General features: G+C 30.5%; 1 protein-coding gene across 4 annotated transcripts in view; it reads left to right on the forward strand.

The window, feature by feature from the left end:
• Positions 1-18504: 18504 nt before the first annotated feature.
• Positions 18505-21590, forward strand: part of LOC100212479 (uncharacterized) — a 46753-nt gene continuing 43667 nt past the window's right edge. The window contains exon 1 of one of the 4 annotated variants that reach the window (XM_065793332.1): positions 18505-18764. The gene's annotated coding sequence lies outside the window, so the exon portion shown is untranslated. The remainder of the gene's footprint in view (positions 18765-21590) is intronic. The other 3 variants (XM_065793333.1, XM_065793331.1, XM_065793330.1) reach the window with 3 other exon arrangements.

Consider the following 21590-nt stretch of genomic DNA (forward strand, 5'->3'; position numbering starts at 1 on the left):
AGAGTTCTACTTTTTCATCAACGTTGATGCTTTATCAAACTTTGGTATGTTCCCTCTATGCTGTTTCACTACTTGGAAAAGACATTACTTTTGTTTTCATCCCGTGTTAGACTTTGATTAAAGTCAGTAACTAGTTTAACTGACCTTTCCGCTAAATCGTTGACAACTTTTAGGTCCTTTAATATCCCAGATGTGTAGTAAAATTCATAACTTTTTGACCATTCATCGGGGTATAGTCAAAGCCACTTAGTATTTACTTTCGAAAGATCAAAATTTATTACTATTTATTTATTTAACAAATTAGTTTCCAGAAACGAATCACTATTAAACTTAAACAACGAACACTCTCTGAAAAAAAAGCTAAAAACTACAATAACCAAATTAAACAACTTTAAGAAATTTTTTAAATTTGAATAAATAAATGTAACTTAATTTAATACAAATCGATAAAAAAAAAAATAATATTAATAACAAGGTATATATGTAACGCGTACATATATACCACGTATGCAACTGATTTTTTATGTGTATTACACGTCTAAGAAATAGGTACTCGATGACAAGACTGACTTAAGTCTTCTGCGAGCTTCCTATGACGACAAGTAAGTAGTTCTTTTTATCAATCTTACACAAATTTTGTTTTTATCATATTTATACACTAACATTATTTTGAAATGTGGTAAATAAATTTATAGTGAAACATTTAAACTCTCCTCCAAAAAATCAGCAGATTTATTTTTATTCATTGTATTTTTTATTTTAATTGGAGTAATATAGAGATATATTTCTCGGATTATTTTTACTTACACGTTATTATATTGTTGTAATTGGTATTTATTTTATTCATGTCTCGTAGTTGTAAGCAACTATATTTTTATTTACCTTGTATATTTCGAACTTTATATTTATGATTTAAATTTGTACATCTTTACTGCCAATTAGTGATTGGTTACTTGTAATTACTTTGTAGTTGTAAAATAAACATGTATAAAAAAATAAAAAAAAGAAGCCTGAAATTTTTTCCAATTAGAGTGCCCACGTTCACGTTCTGATTCATCTGTGGCATTACTGGCACTCCAGTTTCCATATTTTCATCGTTTGTTTTTTTCAGAATTGTTGAAGCAATTTTCTTTTTTTTCATGGGACAGATCCTGAAATGAGGGCAAAGGGTGCAACTTTTTCACTTAGGTACCATAGGTGTTTTGTTTGAGCTATCAAAGCTGCTTCTGCTACTCCTAGGTCAATTTTTTTAAACATTTGCATGTTCTTTCAAAACTATAGGTCGTTGATAGGAGCATCTATGGCGTTTGAATATGTCAACCAAACTTTTACAAAAAATAAGCTTGTAAATAGGCAAAAGTGATGCAGTTTCTGAATCATATTTTTATCATAAAAATAAGTACTCACTGAATGCATTCATTTTAGCTGCATATAGAATGTTTGCCATCCATCTAGCGTGATGGAAAGCTCCTGGCTCAAGCCATTGTTCTCCCTTTTTCACATTTTTCTCACCAAGGAGTAACAACGTGACATAAATGCATTCCCTATAATCATCTCTTATAAATGTATGTTCTTGGAGAGACAGTTTAAGAAAATTAATCATATCTTCTTTTTTGGATTTCAACGAAAGCTCATTTACGTCCAGCAATTTAAAATTGTCATTCTTTTGAGGGATTGTGTCCCAAGAGTTCTTGAATTTTAGAAGTTCTATATTGGTCGGGCCTGTCGTTGTGCCAAACAGGAATTCAACTTTTTTTCTAGAATGACAGAAGCTCCATTTTTCCATCCTGAGTTGGAAGCTGTGGTATCAAATATTATACCGATGATAGATTTATTCAACTCCCAGTCTTTAATAAGATCAAAGCTTGTCTCTGCTTGGACTAATCCTGTCCCATTCATGTTTTTTGGAATGCCCAGCAATTTTCCTTCTACATAATTTGATGCACTTGCAACTAAAACTGCCAATCGTTCCCCATCCCCTTCAATAATTTTTCCATCTCAATGAGTTGTTAGAAAGTCCGGCTTGTTAAATCAGATTTGATGTTTTTCGCAATGTCTTGGCGATTATATTTACTGGCATAGTGTAACACTACTACAGGAAGCACCTTCTTCCTTCCTTTTTATTATAACATTTTCAGCCATTTTATTTATGGAATTTGTTTTATAAGATTGTCCTCTCTATTTTGAACTATATCTCCAGCGGTTCCTTTAACTCATTTTCTAAACTGTTTTTTTTTAGTCAGAGGAGGATAGCCGGAGGCTATCCTCCTCTGGCTATGTTACATATAGAGGCCACATACTAAAGTTTAAGAAACTTAAACTTTGAGAAGTTTTTGTTGTAGATTTATGGAGTGCTTATAGGAATTGATCCTTTACTAGCTTAGCGAAAAAAGAAAATATTCAGTTTGTTTTCATAACCGAGTGACAAAACAGTATTTTCTTCTTCATTTTATTTTGTGCTTGTAAAAATGTAACGTTCACACATAATATTCTTTCTTGGTCTGAAAAATTGATCAAGGTTTTTACACATGACGATGTATTGATTGTTATCGTTTTCTTCAAGTGTTTTGCGTATTTTTACATTTTCTATGCTAAATGCAATATTAATGCTTTTTCTTTTGCAAACTTTGTTTTAACTCTGTTGCAATTAAATGCAACTCAAAACAGTGCCGGATTAAGGAAAACTGGGGCCCTAGACACTAAGTTTTTTGGGGGCTTCATTTTTTCAAAAAAAAGTTATTTTTGTAAGATTATTGAGTAATTAAATAATAATAAAGCACGTACATTCATTAATGTAAATATTTACCTATTCGCATACGCCTTTTCTTCATAAATATAAAAAATTACTACATTTTTTTTTAAATATATTTTATATATCTCTCTTTACTTTATAATTAGGACATATGCAAAAACAACTTATAAAGGATATCACACTTTACGAAAACGGCATTGTTATACAATATGCCTTTAAATATATATATATTTTTCTGAATCTTTTATCGATATAATCGTTCATTACATTAAAATTAATCTTGCGAAGAATGTCTGATTTGATAGACATTAAGCTCAGCATATCTAATCTCTCCTGAAGTGTGGTAATTCTTTGCTCATTTTTAATTCGTTTTCAAATTAAAAAAAATGCGAAGAGCAATTTCGACGTTCGGAAAAACGGATCCAAAGTTGTCATGAACCAAAGTTTCGTAAAGTTTTGAATAAGAGAATGAGTTTTGATGCAAATTTAATTTGAAGTGGCTGTGATATTGCTTCAAGTCGTTAGAATAAAAATCAACCAAATTAACAAACTTCTGTCGATAGCCATTTTCCGAAAGTTCAAAGTAAGCCACAAAGGAAAACAACTCCGCAACCTCTAAGTAAACTTTGCTTTGCTAATTAATTTCTCTCTTAATCCTATCAGTAATTACTATTAATCGGTTGGTATAAAAGTTATCTCGAGCTGGTAATAGCACATACGGGCATGAAGTTCTTTAGAAGTTCTTCTTTTTAGGCAAATTCGCGTTGTAACATTCGCATAATCAATAGCTGGCAAGATCAATTTTGCTTTGTTTTCAAATTCATCAAAATTTTGTTTACTTTTTAACGATGAGAACATCAAAGCGCAAGTGTTGAGAGCAATTTGTTCTGACTGAATAGCTTTGCTTGTCGAACGAAAACTAATTAAAATATTGCTCACAATACGAGCATGAAGACAAATTCAAAAGTTCATTTTATTTGTAATACATTCAGCTTCGTGCTTGGTTTCACTTTTTTGAGAGGGATCTTCAGCAATCTTATTCAATGCTGTCAACATTGTTTTAAAAAAATTGAAAACTGCTTCGGTGAACTTCGTGTGAGCCTCTCAACGCGTTTTTGATAATGATTTGAGTACTTTTTTGTTCCTAATGTGTTGTTTTAAGACATCCGAACGATGCGTCGAATTTGAAAAGTATGTATACAATAGGTAAAAAAAATTAACTGCAAACAAGCAGCATTGTACAGATATTTGTCCAACTAAGTTCAACGAATGCATAGCACACGGTATAGATACCGCATGACAAGTCTCGCCTAAAAATTTAAAAACCTTTTCTGCAATTATCGCACTGACGTGACTTTACACAATTAAAAATATTAAAAATTGTTCGACTGGCTTTCCATACTTAAGCAAAATGTATCGAATAACTATACTCAGTTGGTCAATGTGAGCAATGTCTGGAGTTGGTCAATGTGAGCAATGTCTGGAGTTGAATCGACTGAAAAACTAAACTAGCGAGCCACTAAAATCTCTTATACAATGTGAGATTATTTTTAAAATCTCTTATACAACGTGTGCACTTTTTCTTCCAATATATTAATTAACTCTTCGCGTATTGTTTTTGATTAGTAAGATGGATTTCCTTTACCTTTATCCGGATACGTTGCAATGTGATTTTTAAAAAATGGGTCAAACTGAGCCACAAGTTCTAGCAAACCCAAATAATTCCCATTACCTGAAACACCAAAATGCTCGTATGTCCCCCGAAAAGGTAAACCTTGTTCGGATAATGTTATAACGACTGGTATGAGACGTTTCAATACTTCTTTCCAGTAGTTATATTCTCTGTGAAGAGATCCATTTTCATGTTAATGTGTTTGAAAAATATTTTTCTAATCATTAAATCCATCGCTAGTGAGTTTGTTTGATTTTTCTTTAGACACAAAAAGTTTACAAAGGAAACAGTACACACAACCAGTTGTTGGGGAATAAATGAGCCATTCTTGCAAAAAACTTTCGCTATCTTTAATAAAATTGCCCCATGAGAAATGAAACTAACCCTTACCTTCTTTAGAGAACTTATTTTTCATGATTTAAACTGAATAAAAGTTTTAGCTCACAACCGCTAAAACTTAAATGTAGTTAAATGTCTGTTAAATCACGATCATCTTTTCGCGTGCAGCTAAAAATATGAACTAAGAAAAATATTAGACAATACAGAACAATTTTTTAACAATGCTAAAGATAAAATAAAAAACATAATTTTTTTTTTAAATTTTTGGGGGCCCCTAAATATATGGAGCCCCCAATGGGGGGTCGGCCTAGTCGGGCCTAGTCGGGCCCAATGGGTAATCCAGCACTGACTCGAAATGTTAAATAACTCAAAATATACAAGTGATTAATGATCAAATTTTATGCGGTAAGGAAAGTAAAATGAAACTTAAATAGAATACTACAGTTTTATTAATTTATTTGCATTGCCTCCCAAGCTCCCAAAAAATTGGTTATAAAAAAACTGAGAAATATACAAAAAGGAAAGTTATATGTTTTCTCTATAAAAAACGTCACAGGTCGGAGAACCTATTTATTTTGAAGAGTCTGGGGTTATCAGCCCCCTTATTACGGCACTGCGGCTATGCGGGTATCAATAGGCGGCACTGCGGCTACCATAAACAAAAAAAAAATTAAAATATCATCTGACCTTTGTTTTCCAATAGATTTTTACTTTTTTTTTTTTGGTTTCTCTTTTCATTTGTTTATTTATCTTATACTTTCTTGCTTCTTGTAATCAATTAATTTCAAGTTGTAGGATAATCTGCTTGTTCACTACTTAGAGTTTGTATAACATTAGTATTAGGGTTTGTTTCTTTTTTTACTTAAAGGATTGATAGTATAGATGAATATTCTTTAATAAATGATTTTTTTATTTTATAAAGTATTACTATATTAAATTGTTTAAATTTTTGTTTAGTTTAATAATAAATTAACTAATATATTAAACCTTGATTCTGGTAAAACTATAAAAATATATTTAACACCAACTCAAAAACGACTTTTTTAAACGCTATCTTTAAACATGCAGTGTCAGCCACCGAATGTTTTATAATTAATTTTTTTATTTTTATTTTTAATTTATTTTTGTTCCATAGTATGCATTTTCGTGATTGCATAATAAAGATTCGTTAAGATTAAATATGCATACAAATATAAAAAATCACAAACATAATAATAAACAAACTTCTGTAATACGAACTGTAAGAAGAACGCGGGAAACTTGCAGAAGACCAAAAGGTCTTATCATTAGGAACTGCTTTACATTGTCATACATATATATATATATATATATATATATATATATATATATATATATATATATATATATATATATATATATATATATATATATATATATATATATACAGTATTGGACAAAACATTTGCAACCAACATCGAACAATGCTAAAAAGTGTTCCTAATTTTACATGTCTTAAAAACAAAACGAACTATACTACCACTGCAAACATTTCAGGAGTCTGGAGTCATAGCATGCCATGACATTAGCAATCAGCTGACAGGTGACAGCACACAGGCAGAATTTCGTTGACAAGTGCCATTTTGCAGCGGACAAAACAAGTGCAACTTTTTTGGTTTGTTTCATTTTCTTAAGTCTGGTCCGTGTCAACGTCACGGAAGTTTTTTAATAATTAAAGGAATTTGAAAAGAAACATCTATTTTGAAAATTTTTGGCATTGAAAAGAAACATCTAGAATCTTCTAGAACAGGTTCACACAGGTTCATTTTACTATATAAGAGACATGTAAATCGACATGTAATTCAGTCAGTATATGGAAGTCAATCAGTCAGTATTATCAAGACAGTTTATCAAAGTTTTTTTTATCGAAGAACATCAATACAAGAAGTGAAATACAACAAGTGTTTCATTACATCAATACAGTCCACAAACAACCAAGACGTTGTGTTCCACAGAGCATTATTGTATCATCACAAGGTAAATGTAACACGGTAAGCCTTGAGAAGCGTGATTATTTATTTTTATTATTTTTATGACTTCAAGTGCAAAAATGGCTCCCGACAGTCTTGGATTGGAACTAAGAAAGAAAATTATTGACGATTACGTAAGTGGAATGTCACAAAAAAGTATTTGTGATAAATATCGCGTGAAAAAATGGACCGTATCAAGACTATGTTCCAAATATCGTTCTACGGGGAAGTTGGCAGCAGATAACAAAGGTGGATGACCGCAATCCACCATTCTAGAGAGGATTCTATGATCGTCAGATCCGTCAAGAAGGATCCCTGGATATCATCAATCGAGATACAAAAGCAATTAGAGCTGCCTGTATCAGAAATGGCGAACTGTCCTGTTCAGTGATGAATCGAAGTTCAACATCATTGGGAGCGATGGCATTTACCGTGTACGTCGACCGGCCGGAAAACGCCTCGATTTACGTTACTGCCACAAGACCGTATAGAATGGTGGAGGCAATGTAATGGTCTGGGGGTATTTTTCTGCTAACGATCTAGGTCCAATACATCGAAACGATGGAATAATGGACCGTTTCATGTATAAAAATTTTCTGAAAGATGTTATGCTACCTCATGCTGAATGGAATATGCCAATAAAATGGGTTTTTCAGCAAAACAACGATCCGAAACACACTGCAAAAGTAGTCAAGCAGTGGTTTCAAGACAACTACCTATCGGTGATGGATTGGCCGCCTCAATCTCCGGATCTCAACCCTATCGAGAACCTGTGGGAGATATTCAACCGCAGAATTAATCGTGAAGGTGTTCGTAATAAGGATCAACTGTTTGAACAAATCCAAAAGGCCTGGGCAGCGATTCCACAAAGTTTCATTGATCACCTGATCGAATCTATGCATCAAAGATGCAACGCTGTGATCGACAACAAAGAATTCGCCACGAAATATTGGTAGCGAAATACAGCTTGGTCAACATTTTGTCGAGTTGCACTTGTTTTGTCCAGAAGGAAATCAACTTTTTTTAATACTTTTGATTAATTTATTAATTTTCGTGTACAAATAATGAACTTTGTAATGAATAAAGCTCGAAGAACTTGTATGTATGTATACATATAGAAAAATAAAAATATTTCCAAAATTTTTACGTTACATTGTTACATTATAATTGTATTAAAATGTAAGATAACAATTATACAAACACATACCGTTACTTTTTTTTAATATTACCACGTTTATTGCTAACGCAATGTTTGAAAAATATATTTAACTATATTGAATAATAAGAGTTTATATAAAAAGCTAGCAGTGAACAATTTACTCGTATAGCATGCTTCTGTTTACGATAGAGAGGTTCTAGTTTGCTTTTATAGGTACTACCCCATGCTGTATTATAAAAATAACTTTGAACAAAGCTATAGTAGATTTGTTTGAGTAGTGACTTTTTCAATAAATGGAGTGATCGGTATATTATTCCGATACTTTTAGATATTTTACTATCTAAATAGGCGATACGTTTATTCCAATTTAGATTTTTGTTAATAAAAACACCTAAAATTTGGTAACATTATCCCTATTATACTCATGTTGAAAATTTTGATAATGAAGCAAGCAAAAGTTTAATGAATAAAGTGTAGAAATGCAAAATTCAGAGATCAAGAACTTGAGGCGAAATATATCTATCAATTATCAATTATTTTTGATCGCTCATTCTCGAGTGACATTTTTATGTGCAAATATTACCCTTCTGTTTAAAAATAGAGATAAACTAAAAGTAACAAATTATAGACCGGTATTGCTCACATCGATAGTGCGCAAGTTGGTGGAAAGCATAATAAGACACACTAATGAACCACTTGATTAAGAACAGTTTTGCCTCAGACTCTCGACATGGTTTTGTATCATCCAAAAGTATGTTTCACAAATTTACTTGAAACATTAGACATAATAGCCCTAGCATTTGAGGACAATTTAGTAATAGATATAGCTTTTCTAGACTTTGCTAAAGCTTTTCACTCAGTTGCACATAAAAAATTGTTATTAAAACTAAAATCGTATGAAATTCAAGAATTTTTAAAATTTTGGTTTAAAAGTTTTCTAAGCGAACGAATTCAAAGAGTAGTTCTTGGGGCAATCAGCTCTAAATGGAAAAAAGTGATAAGTGGAGTACCACAAGGATTAGTTATAGGACATCTTTTATTTATAATCTATGTAAATAATTTAATATGTGAGATAAATAATCATGACAAATTACATGCAGACGACGCAAAAGTTATTTCAGTCATTAAAACAGTCGAAGGCAGTCACACGTCACAACAAGACTTATGTAAGCTAGTTAGAATGGAGTCAACTGGAAATGACGAGTCAACTTCAATAAAGAAAAACGTAAAACAATGCATATCGGAAAAAGAAAGTTGAACTGCAAATATTTTATTTGCAATAAACTTGAAATAATTCACCAAAATTTTAAAGAGAGATTTTGCTATTTTGATATTAAATGATGCCAAATAGGAATTTATTTATTTATTACTTATTTATTTTTATTTGTAATTTCTTTATAATTGACACATATGGTTGATACATTGATAGCTCTATAATTGGGTAATTTAAGTCAACTGACACTTATTCTTCAAAAATAAATATAGTTATAAATATAAATTAAAAGATAACCAATAAATACATTAACAACAATAAAAAAATTAAAAAAAAAGGCCAAATAGAGTGGCATAAACTAACAAAAATATAAAAATTTCATTTTACTTTAGCTTATTAATGTATCCAACATCTTTAATAAAAACTATGCATAATTTGCATGAGCATTGCTTAGGAATCTAGTTTTTTATTTTAAATTAAAATTCCTTCAAAGATGAAGATGTTTAATAATCATTCGAGATTAGTTTCCAAATTTTTGGTCCTAGGTAAGATAGAGATTCCAATCCATATTTTGTTGTACGAATATTGGTGGAGTTTGGCTTTTTATATCTTAGATTTGATTCGAGAAACTTAAAAACTTCATTCATAGATATAGGTGCAATTTGTAATTTTACTTTGAAAATCTCAGTGACTAAACAATGCAAGTTTTTTTGATGTATAGTTAAAGTACCGCTGTTTAGTAAGAGAGTTTCAAATGAAGATTCAAAGTCTCTGTAGATAATTTTTAGAGCTCTCTCATGGATTCAATTTATGCGATTATTTCGTTTCTTACTGTGAAGCATCCTTAGAAGTGGGCAGTATGAGAAGTTTGAAGTTATAAATGCAGAAAGAATAAGTTTACGTTGTTTGAAAGACATATATGATGCGATTCTTGAAAGTGCGTTTACTTTTCTGCTGGGATATTTGCATAAAGTGTTCACATGCTCTTCGAAGGAAAGTTTGTTGTTGAGTTTTATTCCGAGTAATTTGACATTTTCGGATGTTTTAATTGTTAAATTATAAATAGTACCTTCAAGGTTACTATGTTTGCTAATAATAAGGTGATATTTTTCAGGATTTGCCTTCATTCCATTATTTTTAAACCATATTAACATTTGGTTTGCGGCTTTTTGGAGGTTGGTAGTTACAGAATTAATGTCTTTTCTTGTGCAGTATAGGGTTTGTCATTTGCGTATCCAGCTACTTCAATGTCAGAAAGTAAAAAAAAATAATCACATATAAAAATGTTATATAATAGAGGTCCGAGAACCAAACTTGGTGGAACTCCGTATAGCATATCAGTGTAACAGTTGAATTCATCATTTATTATTACTCTTTAATTTTTATTCATTAGGTAGGAAGACATAAACATTAAACTGTTTCGACTAAAACCATAGGCATCTAGTTTGGCGATTAGTAACACATGGGATATGCAATCAAAAGCTTTAGAGAGATCAGCAAGTAACTCGCCAAGCATCCATTGTGATCTAAGGCTTTTCTCCATTTTTCGGTCATTGCAATCAAACATTGTTGAGCACTATAACCTTTACGAAAACCGTATTGATGTCTAGATAAAACTGTTTCAAATAAGCTAGCCATATCCTTATACATCTTTCATATATCTTAGATAGGGAGGATAGAATACTGATTGGCCTATAGTTGCGTTTATCTGCTTTGGAGCCTTTTTTGTGTATTGGAGTAATATCAGCGTTTATTAATAGGTCTGGAAAAATATTGTCTGAAATAGCGTAGTTATAATCTTTACATATAAAATTAGAAAAAAATAATAATGTTATCTTTGATTATTCTAGTTGGTATATCGCCCTTTTGTTGTCCTTTAGATTTATTTAGTCGAGAAATGTGGTTAGATACCTTTTTGACGGTTGTATCTTGGAAAGAAAAAGGAACTTCTTCTTAAATTCTTAATCGCAATTATACTTGGATGTGATTTGTATTTAAAGATTGAATTTTCTATGAGGTCATGGAAAAGTGTTTCGTTAGTTTCAGGGATCGGCTTGATGCACAACTCATCATAGTGTTTTTATAATATGCATTAAAAATATCGGTCACAAGTTTATCATCTGATATTATAGAATCATTTTCCATTAAAACAATTTTTTCATTAAAATGAAAAAATTGTTTTAATGGAATGATTGAGTTCTCCTTAAAAGATGGTTTCAGTGTTTTCCAAAAGGTTTTATTGTTGGTAACATTTTTAGTTTAAAGATTTTCAAAAAATAACTTTTTAGTATTTCTTAGGAGTCCTACACAGTAATTTTTTGACGGTTGTATGCTTTTTTACTAGACTCCGTTTTATCCAAACGATAACGGTTTAGTAGTCTGGACCGATTCATTATAGCTTTGTTCAATTCTTAGGTCATAAATTTTGCTTGGTTTTTTCGTACATACCTTTTTTTTTGTGCTGTATGCTTTTTTAAAGTGACTATTACTGTATCTTTATATCCAAAAAAATTTTCGTTATTATAGTTTTTAAAGCATCTGTATGCAGTTATTCTTCGTTTTTGCTTAGGAAAATTACATCTCAAGACCGAGATTACGAGTTTATTAAAGTCGGAGAAACCTATTTCAATTGCATTCGATTGAAAGAAATATTTTTGGAGTATTTGTTAGGATGAGGTCAATGAACAATAGTAATAATAATAATAATAATAATAACAATAATAATAATAACAATAATAACAATAATAATAATAATAATAATAATAATAACAATAATAATTATAGTTATTGCGGTTGAGACTTAACGCCATGTTAAATCTGTGACAGCCTTTAACAATAATAATTTTATAATTAACAATATAAACAACAAATAATAGTTATTTATGTTGTTTCTAGAAGTTTAGCTAGTAGTCGACACTATACTAGATATATGATCTATTTTGCTCTTCAAATTGTTCACCGTTAATGCTTCAATAGGTGACTGTTGCAAAATATTCCATGTCTTTACAATTCGGTTTGTGAAGAAATGTTTTCGAATTTGACTTTTGACCTGTTAAGTGTATATAATGTGTTTAAACTGATTACATCTTGTATTAGCAGCTGATCCAGACAACAATAAGGATTCACAAAATTTAGGCGGATCGTGCCATAAGATATCTTTAATATGATGAAAAAATTTATAGAACTGAATTAAATCACCACGTTTTCAAAAATTCTCGAGGGCGTAATTATATACAAAAGTAGAAAAATTACATCAATTAATTTTAATAATATTATGACAAGAATTTTATAAACGTAACAATAAAGTTTTATAACAATCAGCTATTATCACATCACCCCAAGAACTGAAGTTCTTAAGTAACATAGTCATTTAAATATGTCGGCTTTTTCTTTTCTCTGGTTGATCGTCTGATCGCTAGTAATAAATTATCAACGATTTCTCTGCCGTCAGCTTCCTCCTCAGCGTCAACAACTGTTTCTTCAGTTCCTTCCTCTCGTGCAGCAAAAATGTCTAAATCTTCTAAATCACTTTCATCACTGTCAACCTCTTCACTGATAACAATTTTACTTGAAGCGTTTGAAGAATTTGAGGCAGGAGCTGTTCTTACCGCTCGCACGTGTCTTGGTACACCATCAATTTCAATATTTGTGTTTGTGAGTATGTTAGTTACAGTACCAATTTTCCAAACTGAAGTGCACTTTGCATCAGCGGGGTGAACATAAACTTTTTCTCCAATTCTATAAGTTTTCATAACTTGTCGTGATCTTTTCTGAGTTTCAGTGTTTTTCTCCTCTTGAATTGGTAAACGCCAAACGTACTTATTTTTTTGAGAAGCAGGTGCAGATTCCTCGTTTGTTCCCACCGTTGGTGTTGCTTTGTACAAAAATACCGCTACTAACGGACATATTTGTACCCTCGCAGCTGTTCGTTTTACTGTGCGGTGGTTACGCTCCACAATCCCATTTCCTGATGGTCTATATGCACATCTATACTTCTTTTTTACACACCATTTTTCACATATATTTGAAAATTCACTAGATTTAAACACCGCTCCATTATCCATTAACAGTTCTTGCGGTGGGCCATGCTCCCTAAATACGGATTCCAATTGACTAACTACATTTTTTGGTATCTTTGCGAGGCAACTTTTTCCAAATTGCAAACCGACTTGGTCCACAGTCAATCGTTGTTAAATATGGGGAGCCTTAATAGTGAGTCACATCACAAGCAATTCGATACCATGTGTCTGGTACATCTAGCACTCCATTTTCCCATTTTATTGGCGCTGGATCAATTGAACTACATTGACAACATTTGCGAACACATTCTTCAACATCTTTTCTTAATACGTGCGGAAGTCTTCGTTGCACTGTAAACATTGTCCGATTAACGCCAAAATGATGCTTTGAGTGACAATTACGACTTTCTTCAGCAATACTTACTCCACATAGCTCTTTAGTACTTCTTCGTGAAAGCTCATTTAACCAAGTCTTTGGAACTCTTGTCAACACGTCAGCTTTGTTTTTGGACGGAACCAATTTTAACGTGATGTTTATGTTATATTCTTTTATTAGGTCTTGCAATAGAGAAAGTCTTCTTTTAATAAGCATTTCTGATAATGCATTTGATTGAATCCTATGACTTTCAGTCAGCATACTTAGCCATCCATGAACGGTTACTGAATAAGTGAACACTGACAAATTCTTTATATCCCACTTAGCAGCTAGGTTTATCCCACACACCACAGCATCTAATTCAGCAATATTAATATGCATAACATTATTTATACTTCGAAGCCAGGCTGCATCCTCAATTATTACGCCATCGTATTCTATAGCAACCCCTATTGCCATGCTGCTAGCATCACACCACAATGTTGCTCCATTTTGAATCCCTTTAGCATTCCATTTCCCTCTCACAGAATCACAAACTTCTAATCGACGCAATTTTTCGATTAACCATGACTAAGCTTGATCTCCGATTAGATCATCCCAAGTATTTCCTTGACTATGACGTTTTATAAAACTGCAGGCAATTCTGAGCCACCCTCCAACAGGATGGTGACCTAATAAGTGTCCACATATTGAAAAAAGTTTCCGTCGTGTTACTTTTTAAGTTTTGATATCTTGTGACTTTGGAATGATGTTTCCACGTTTCCAACAAAGCTCCTTTCTTTCATTTCTAAACAGTTGCAAACCCAAAACTCGTGCAGTATCACATTGCACCGGCTCTTTTGTTACCAATCCATAACACGCTAAATGATTTTCGACCTTTTCAACTGATGTCTTTTCCAAATTAACAATTATGTCGTCAATGTAGTGGTCAGTTGCTTCACTAATACCTGCATTGAGATTCAACACACTGCCTAAGACTGAAGACATTATTTTTGGGGCAGAATTTAACCCAAAACCAAGACGTGTAAGATAGTATTTTTCTTCTTTGTAGACTACCTTCTGAAGCTCCCACAAACTCGGATCGATATGTATTTGCATATAGGCGCATCTAAGATCAAGCGTTGCAAATTTGTTACCAACAGTTCTCCATTTTCTAACTTTTCCATCACATGCGTCACTTGAGACATTATGTGAATTAACATACTAATTCAATTCGCGAAAATCCAGAACAGGTCGTATCTTTCCTTTATTTTCCTGCTCAACAGCCATTAACGGGACAATCCCTTTTATACTTTTTTCAATAATCAATGTTACTATAGCTTCTCCCTCCGTTTTCATAAATTCTCCATTAACAGCCAACACCATTAGTTCATTTCTTCTGATACGAACACCGGCTTTCTGAGCCATGTTGTTTGAAATAATGGTTCGAGTACATCCGCTGTCAACCAGTGCTTTTCCAGCAAAGGTGTTCACTTGCACAGTGCATATTGGAAGCGACGTTAGTTGTTTAGGGAAACAGCTGGCGCTCGCGATTCCCCATTTAAGTTTCCCTGATGCAACGAACAAAATCTTGCAATGTGTCCAGATTCTCCACATCTAAAGCATTTTATTCCATCATTACCAATTTGTTTCTTCGAAAAACAGATTCGGGCAACATGTCCTGGCTTGCCACACTTGTAGCAGTTAAAATCAATAGCGGATGGTTTTTTAACATGTTTATAGAAACCAGAGATTGTTGTTGAAACATACACTCCTTTTGTTTTTTTCGTCATGAGTACTCGTGCATGGTTTAATGCATCCTGTAAACTGATCCCAAATATTTTCACTCGTGCTCGTAGCTGCTTTGAAATTTCACCCGGCAACCCAGTTTTTTGGCTCTCCCCAAGTTGCTCATATAATGCGAACACACTGCCTTTAAGAAACAGCGGAATGATCAATGAAAGATCGCCCATATTTTGCAGCTCTCCCACCAGTTTGATCTTTTTCAGCTACACTACAACATCTCTAGATCCATCAAATTTTCCAATCATTTTCTCCATAGATGCCATACTGCCGAAATAGCTTGTTATTACGATAACTTTGTTTTACTTTTATTTTTTGACTCTTTTTGTTAAATTCTTTTTATTAAATTCTTTTTATTAAATTTACAACTTTTATACAGAAATAAAAATTTTCGAGGGCGTAATTATATACAAAAATAGCTTATGACTAATAAATTACATCAATTAACTTTAATAATATTATGACAAGAATTTTATAAACGTAACAATAAAGTTTTATAACGATCAGCTATTATCACAAACAGGTTGGTACTTTTATAAGAGGAATTAGTTTATACATAATACAAAACTCTTCCATAAATTCATTTTTTATCTCATCATTAAAATTGCCCATTGTCCCACTATTAAATATTCATATTTTCCTGAAAAATAATCGAGATTTGGGTTTGACCTGGTATTATTAGGAGCAATGATATTTAGTTGCTGCAATGGATTGATGCCAATCGGTGTAAATGCTTTTTTTAGCTTCGGAACTTCGGAACATTCAATCTTTTCTTTTCTTTATATAATTTGTTAAATTTTGTTTGATCGATATTATCACTTTGTAAGATACGATTTGATTTGATATTATCACTTTGTAAGATACGAGAGTTTCTGATAGCTAAATGATAATCTTCTTTTGTTTTTAGTTCAACTGACAGAAAAGCTGATAAGGAAGATTGGTTAAAGTTAGAATTTGATTTTGGATAGCCGTGTATTTTCATAATCGAGTTAACGTTTAGGCCAATTTTTGATAAAGTTTGGGTAACGAAGGCTAAATCTTAATTATTATTTTCGTTGTAATTATTATTAAGACAAGGCAAAGGAGCCTCGACAATACTGATATTATTTTTTTTATTATTTTGTTTATTATTTTCTGATTGATTATCACTAATTGATGGATTTTTGTTGTAATTTGCAAGATTTATTATATATAATCGTCGATTTAAAGGATTATGTTTGGTAATTTCTTACTGTTTATATATGAATCTTTAGAACATCCTGTTTGTGGAGACGATAATAGCATACTCCGAGCATAAGTTAATGGTATCGATTATGTTTTCTTCATTATTACTTTTACTATTACGTAGCAAAAATGAATTATCTGATTTTTGTTTCCTGTAAGAGCATATAGTGCAAAAATTATTTTTTGTAACCTTGTAAGCAAAATCGGTTTCGTCATGGTTCAGTGAACCATTCGTGAGTGATTTAATAATATCAGGTTTAATGTTGTTCTCTTTTCTTAAAAAAATAGACTTCTTCTAGTTTTTTTAATAGTATCAGATCAAAATCTAAAGAAGCGCTGTCGTTATTAAATATTTGTTTATAAATAAGACTTGATTTAAAAGGTGATTTTGCTGATTTTAAATTTGAGATTAATTCACTTACCAACTCATTGTGCTTAGATACTAATTTCTTTAAATCGTTGTTTTCATTATGCAGTTTGACTAAACATTGCTTAACTTCTAAGTTAAGCTCATTAACTTTTAATATGCAATTTTTTAATAATAGTATTGCAATTTTTTAAATTGGTGTTGCCATTTAAATCTTCATATCCGTTGGAACTATCGCATTCGATATTAAATTTTTCATGTATTTTTATTGAATTTCCCTCAATAGTCACAAAATCATTATTTTTATCCTTATTAAAATTTCTCCAGCTATCTTTTCTTTATTTTTTTCTTTTTTCGTTCTGTTTAGCCATGTTGAGTTAGGCTTCGTTTTTAATTTGGATAGCTCTTTAAGAATTGTATCGTATTTCTCACTATCAAACTTTACCGATTTTTTTAGTTTCTCGGTTTCTTTTTTTCATTTTTCATTTTCTTCTTGGAAACTTAAAAACTTTGTATTTAATATGTCTTTTATTTGCAAGGTGGTATATTTTGTCATATGTATATTTTAACTAAGTTTTGTATATTTATTTTTGTATATGTATATATGTATATTTGTATATTGTATATGTATATTTTAACTAAGTTAACATATATATTATAACTAAGTTTTTATAAAAAACCAAAACGATTAAATGTCCGATCGCGTCAAAACCAAAACTTCAATGTATGAAAGACATATCAACACAATTGTAGCAAGAGCTAATAGAAAACTTGGTCAGATAAAGAAATTTTTTTGTCGATTAGATTATTGTGACCCAATATAAAGCTTAATTTATTCACTCATTTTGTTTTAAAGTTTTACTGAAAAAACATCATTACAAGTTTGTGTTTGCTTTGATTGTATTTTTATTTCAACTTATAATCAAATCCACCTGATAATGCTAAAATTTTGAATTACTTTCGAACATCTTCTCAGAGAGTTTTGTAGTTTAAAAACATGACACCTAAATATAGAACTTTAAAAGGAAGAATTGAGAATATTCCTAAAACATGTCTGTAAAGAACAAGAATTACTTTGACTTGAATTAAATTTTCTTTAATTATAGATAGTTACTAAATGAATAAATAGCCTGTTGGTATTTCTAAAAACCAAGTGCGACTCTATAATAAGTTATTAAGAAATTTTGGATTTATCAAAAAGATCTAGAAAAATGATGTTTATTTGCGAAATTCTTAAAATATTGTCAAAGAACATTTATTAATTAGATTTTTGAGTGTGACAACCACGAATTCACGCGAGCCACCCATTTATGGAAAATAAACAAAAGTTGTAAAGTTAATTATAATATGGTTAATACGACAATATGCATAAATTAAAAATATTACGATTATTGGATATATATCCAGTTAAGTTTATCAGTTATATATCCATGAGTTACGTCAACTTAACAAAGGTTTATTCAGTTCCACTCCTAGAAGTTTAAGAATAAAATGCTAGGTATATATACCTAGCATTTTATTTTTAACATTTTAGAGTGAAACTGAATAAACCTTTGTTACGTTAACGTAACTCATAAAATCAAAAAAAAAAAAAAAAAAATGACGTCAAATTTATACAGCTAAAAGGTATATTGCATTCGTAACACTTTAAAATCAAAATTATTGTGTGGTCTGCATAAAAATTTGAATGAATCTTAATCCAATGGTGCAATCAAGTCCCGTTATTTAACTAAGTGATTTAAATATGTAACAATTTCTCATATTACATAAAAGTGATGTAACTTGAACAGTAAAATAAAACAATACTAAATTGAGCAAATTCATATAAGTTTTATCGAGCTTACTTCAGCATCATCTAGTGAGTCAAGTTAAAGTAAGATTTAAAAATTTATACATATGTGTGTTTGTGTGTATGTGACTGAGTGAGTGTGTATGTGTGTGTGCTTTTAAGTTTAAATGTATGTGTAAGCGCGCGTTTGCTTGTGATTTTTCAGCCAAAATAAGTTCAGTGTTTATTAAGACCAGAACAATACATTTAAGTAAAAAAATCTACTTTTTTTAAACTCTGAGAATACAATATATATATATATATATATATATATATATATATATATATATATATATATATATATATATATATATATATATTTTTTATATATATATATATATATATATATATATATATATATATAAACATAAAGTAATAATAATAAGTATTATTAGTAAACTAATAACATTAAAAAAGTAAAAAACATTAAAATTGTAATAATTAAATAATAATAATAATAATAATTAAATGTTAATAGTAATAATTTATCCTTATTAAGATGTCTTGGGTTTTTAGGAAAAATAAAAAATGGATAAATTTTTTTTAACAAAAATTTATACTGAAAAAAGAATTCTATCAGAAAAAGACAAAAAATAATTATCTTATTGGTTCATTTATTCATTATCTTCTATAGTATCAGAGAGATGTGTGCAAAGGTTATGCAGGGTTTGAAATTTTTTTTTTAGTTTGCGTGACAAGCCTGCATCTTTTTGAGTCAAAAACAGATTTAGACTAAGGTTATTAGTATAAAATGGTTTTTTATTTGATAATTATTTGATTTTTATTTAGCTGTGTTCAAAAAAAATATAGTTAACGAGTCACTGACTTTTTTAGACGCTTCCAAGTTTTTCTTATTTTAGCAAATGTATCCTGAAAGAAAAAAACGCTTCCAGAAAGGTTTTTCTTGTTTTAGAAAATAAATCCTGAAAAATGTTTTTGCCTTACCAATTCCATTTTGCTCTTCCAACGCCTGTTGCAATTCTTAATTTGCTATGTCACAAATCTGTTCTTTAATATGCATACGACGTACGTAGTACAATACAATACGTTAACAAGTACGTGTAAAATTAAGGTCTAATGTCAAGCAGTCAAGATCAGATGTCAGCAGTTAGCGGCATGTTTTAACCATTAGTTTAAAACCTGTTTAAAATGTCTGAAAGTTTGAAGAATAACAAATTGTTTATGCTTTGAAAATTTTTAAAATGTTGGAAGTATAGCCCACATATGTATTATTCACATAAGAATAGCCCGCATATGTATAATTTACATAAGTAATACTTTTGTTTACAAAGAATTGTCCAACAAATCAGGGTTGTCCAACGCAAGACGCACAGGCCACAAAGTGGCCCTCAATATCCGTAGTGGTGGCCCACATATTAAAAAACAATGTTACAAGTTATGACAATTTTAAAGATCAATTTCGTATTGAAAAGAAAAAACTTGCTGAATTTTTTTTAGACAACAGTCAACGATGAAAGTTAAATTATTTAGTTCATACAATGCAACCAAAACAAGTTTTTAGGTCGCAGAAAATAATTCAAAGAGTAGTAAACCTTTTTCTACTGGAAACTTGATAAAAAATGTGTAAAACTATTTTGTCTCAAAAATGAAGCACATTAAAACAAAGCAAAAAAATAAAAAACGAGCATCTTACTGATACTCTTTGAATTTCATCATCAAGTTTAAATGCAGCCGTTGAAAGTTAATGTTAAAAAAGAAGAAGAAAAAAACAATGTCAAGTTTTACATTAAATAAATTTTTTATAACAGTTTGTTTAAATTTAAATAATAAGCCTCTAGTTTAAATAATTAAATTTACGGAAATTTATACTTTTGGTCCTATTGATAGTGTCAGAAAAAAATAATGGCCCTTAGAGTTAAAAGGTTGGACATCCCTACAGTAAATGATCTACGTGCATGCGTTAGAATTCAGCACTTTTATGTCGAAGGAACAGCCGTTTGATATTGGAACTCTGTGTGTAAACAAAATCCGCGACCATTTTCTTAACGTTAAACTTATTTTAAAGAAAAATAATTATTAAAAAAACAGACACGGTTTTTTTTTGTGTCACGGTTGTTCAAAAATATTTTTTTCAAAAACCTTTGAACTTTTACCGTTCATCAAGCACAGATTAAATATTTGAAATGATGAACATTAAACAAAAATGCTAGCCACTGAAAAAAAAAGCTTAATAACAAACTAATCCTAATAAAATATAAAATTTCTAACAATAGCTGTTTATAAAAATAAACTATTTTAGATTCGCCGGAATAATGTCAAAACTTTTATTATCGGAATAACGTCACAAATACCAGTGTTTGAATAACATCAAAAGTGTCGGTACTAAGAACATATTTTTAAATAAAGTTATTACAGTCGCTTGGGTCTATTTTAAAATGATTTTTAAAATAGACTTAAACCCATACTTTGTTCATCCAAATCCGCCACTTGATGTGATTTTATTATATTTTATTTTATTTTTCATTTTTTATGCGTTTTAAATAAATGTGATTTAATTTATGGTAGTGCCATTCAGTCAATAGCCTATTCCTAATTGATGGTTGGGACCTGCTTTAATAAGAAGTTGTTTTTTATAGCGTTTCAATTAAACCCATCTTTCGTGACATTAAAATAGTTGCGTTATTAATGCTAGTAATCAGGTAAAGGAGGTGCAACTTCAACAATATTCAGCCTATATTACATTTTGTATTAATAATTATTTAAACATCTATTCTAGTATCGGTTTTTTTAAATCATCGCTATCAATGTTTATACAATGTTTCAATGTTTTCAATTCAACCACTTTCCTTTAAGATATTTATTCTTGAAATAAACTCCAAGTTTTTTTGTTTTTTTATTTTAGGCTAGAAA

Source organism: Hydra vulgaris, chromosome 03 (genome assembly GCF_038396675.1).
Source record: "Hydra vulgaris chromosome 03, alternate assembly HydraT2T_AEP".
In the NCBI taxonomy this organism is placed as follows: Eukaryota; Metazoa; Cnidaria; class Hydrozoa; order Anthoathecata; family Hydridae; genus Hydra; species Hydra vulgaris.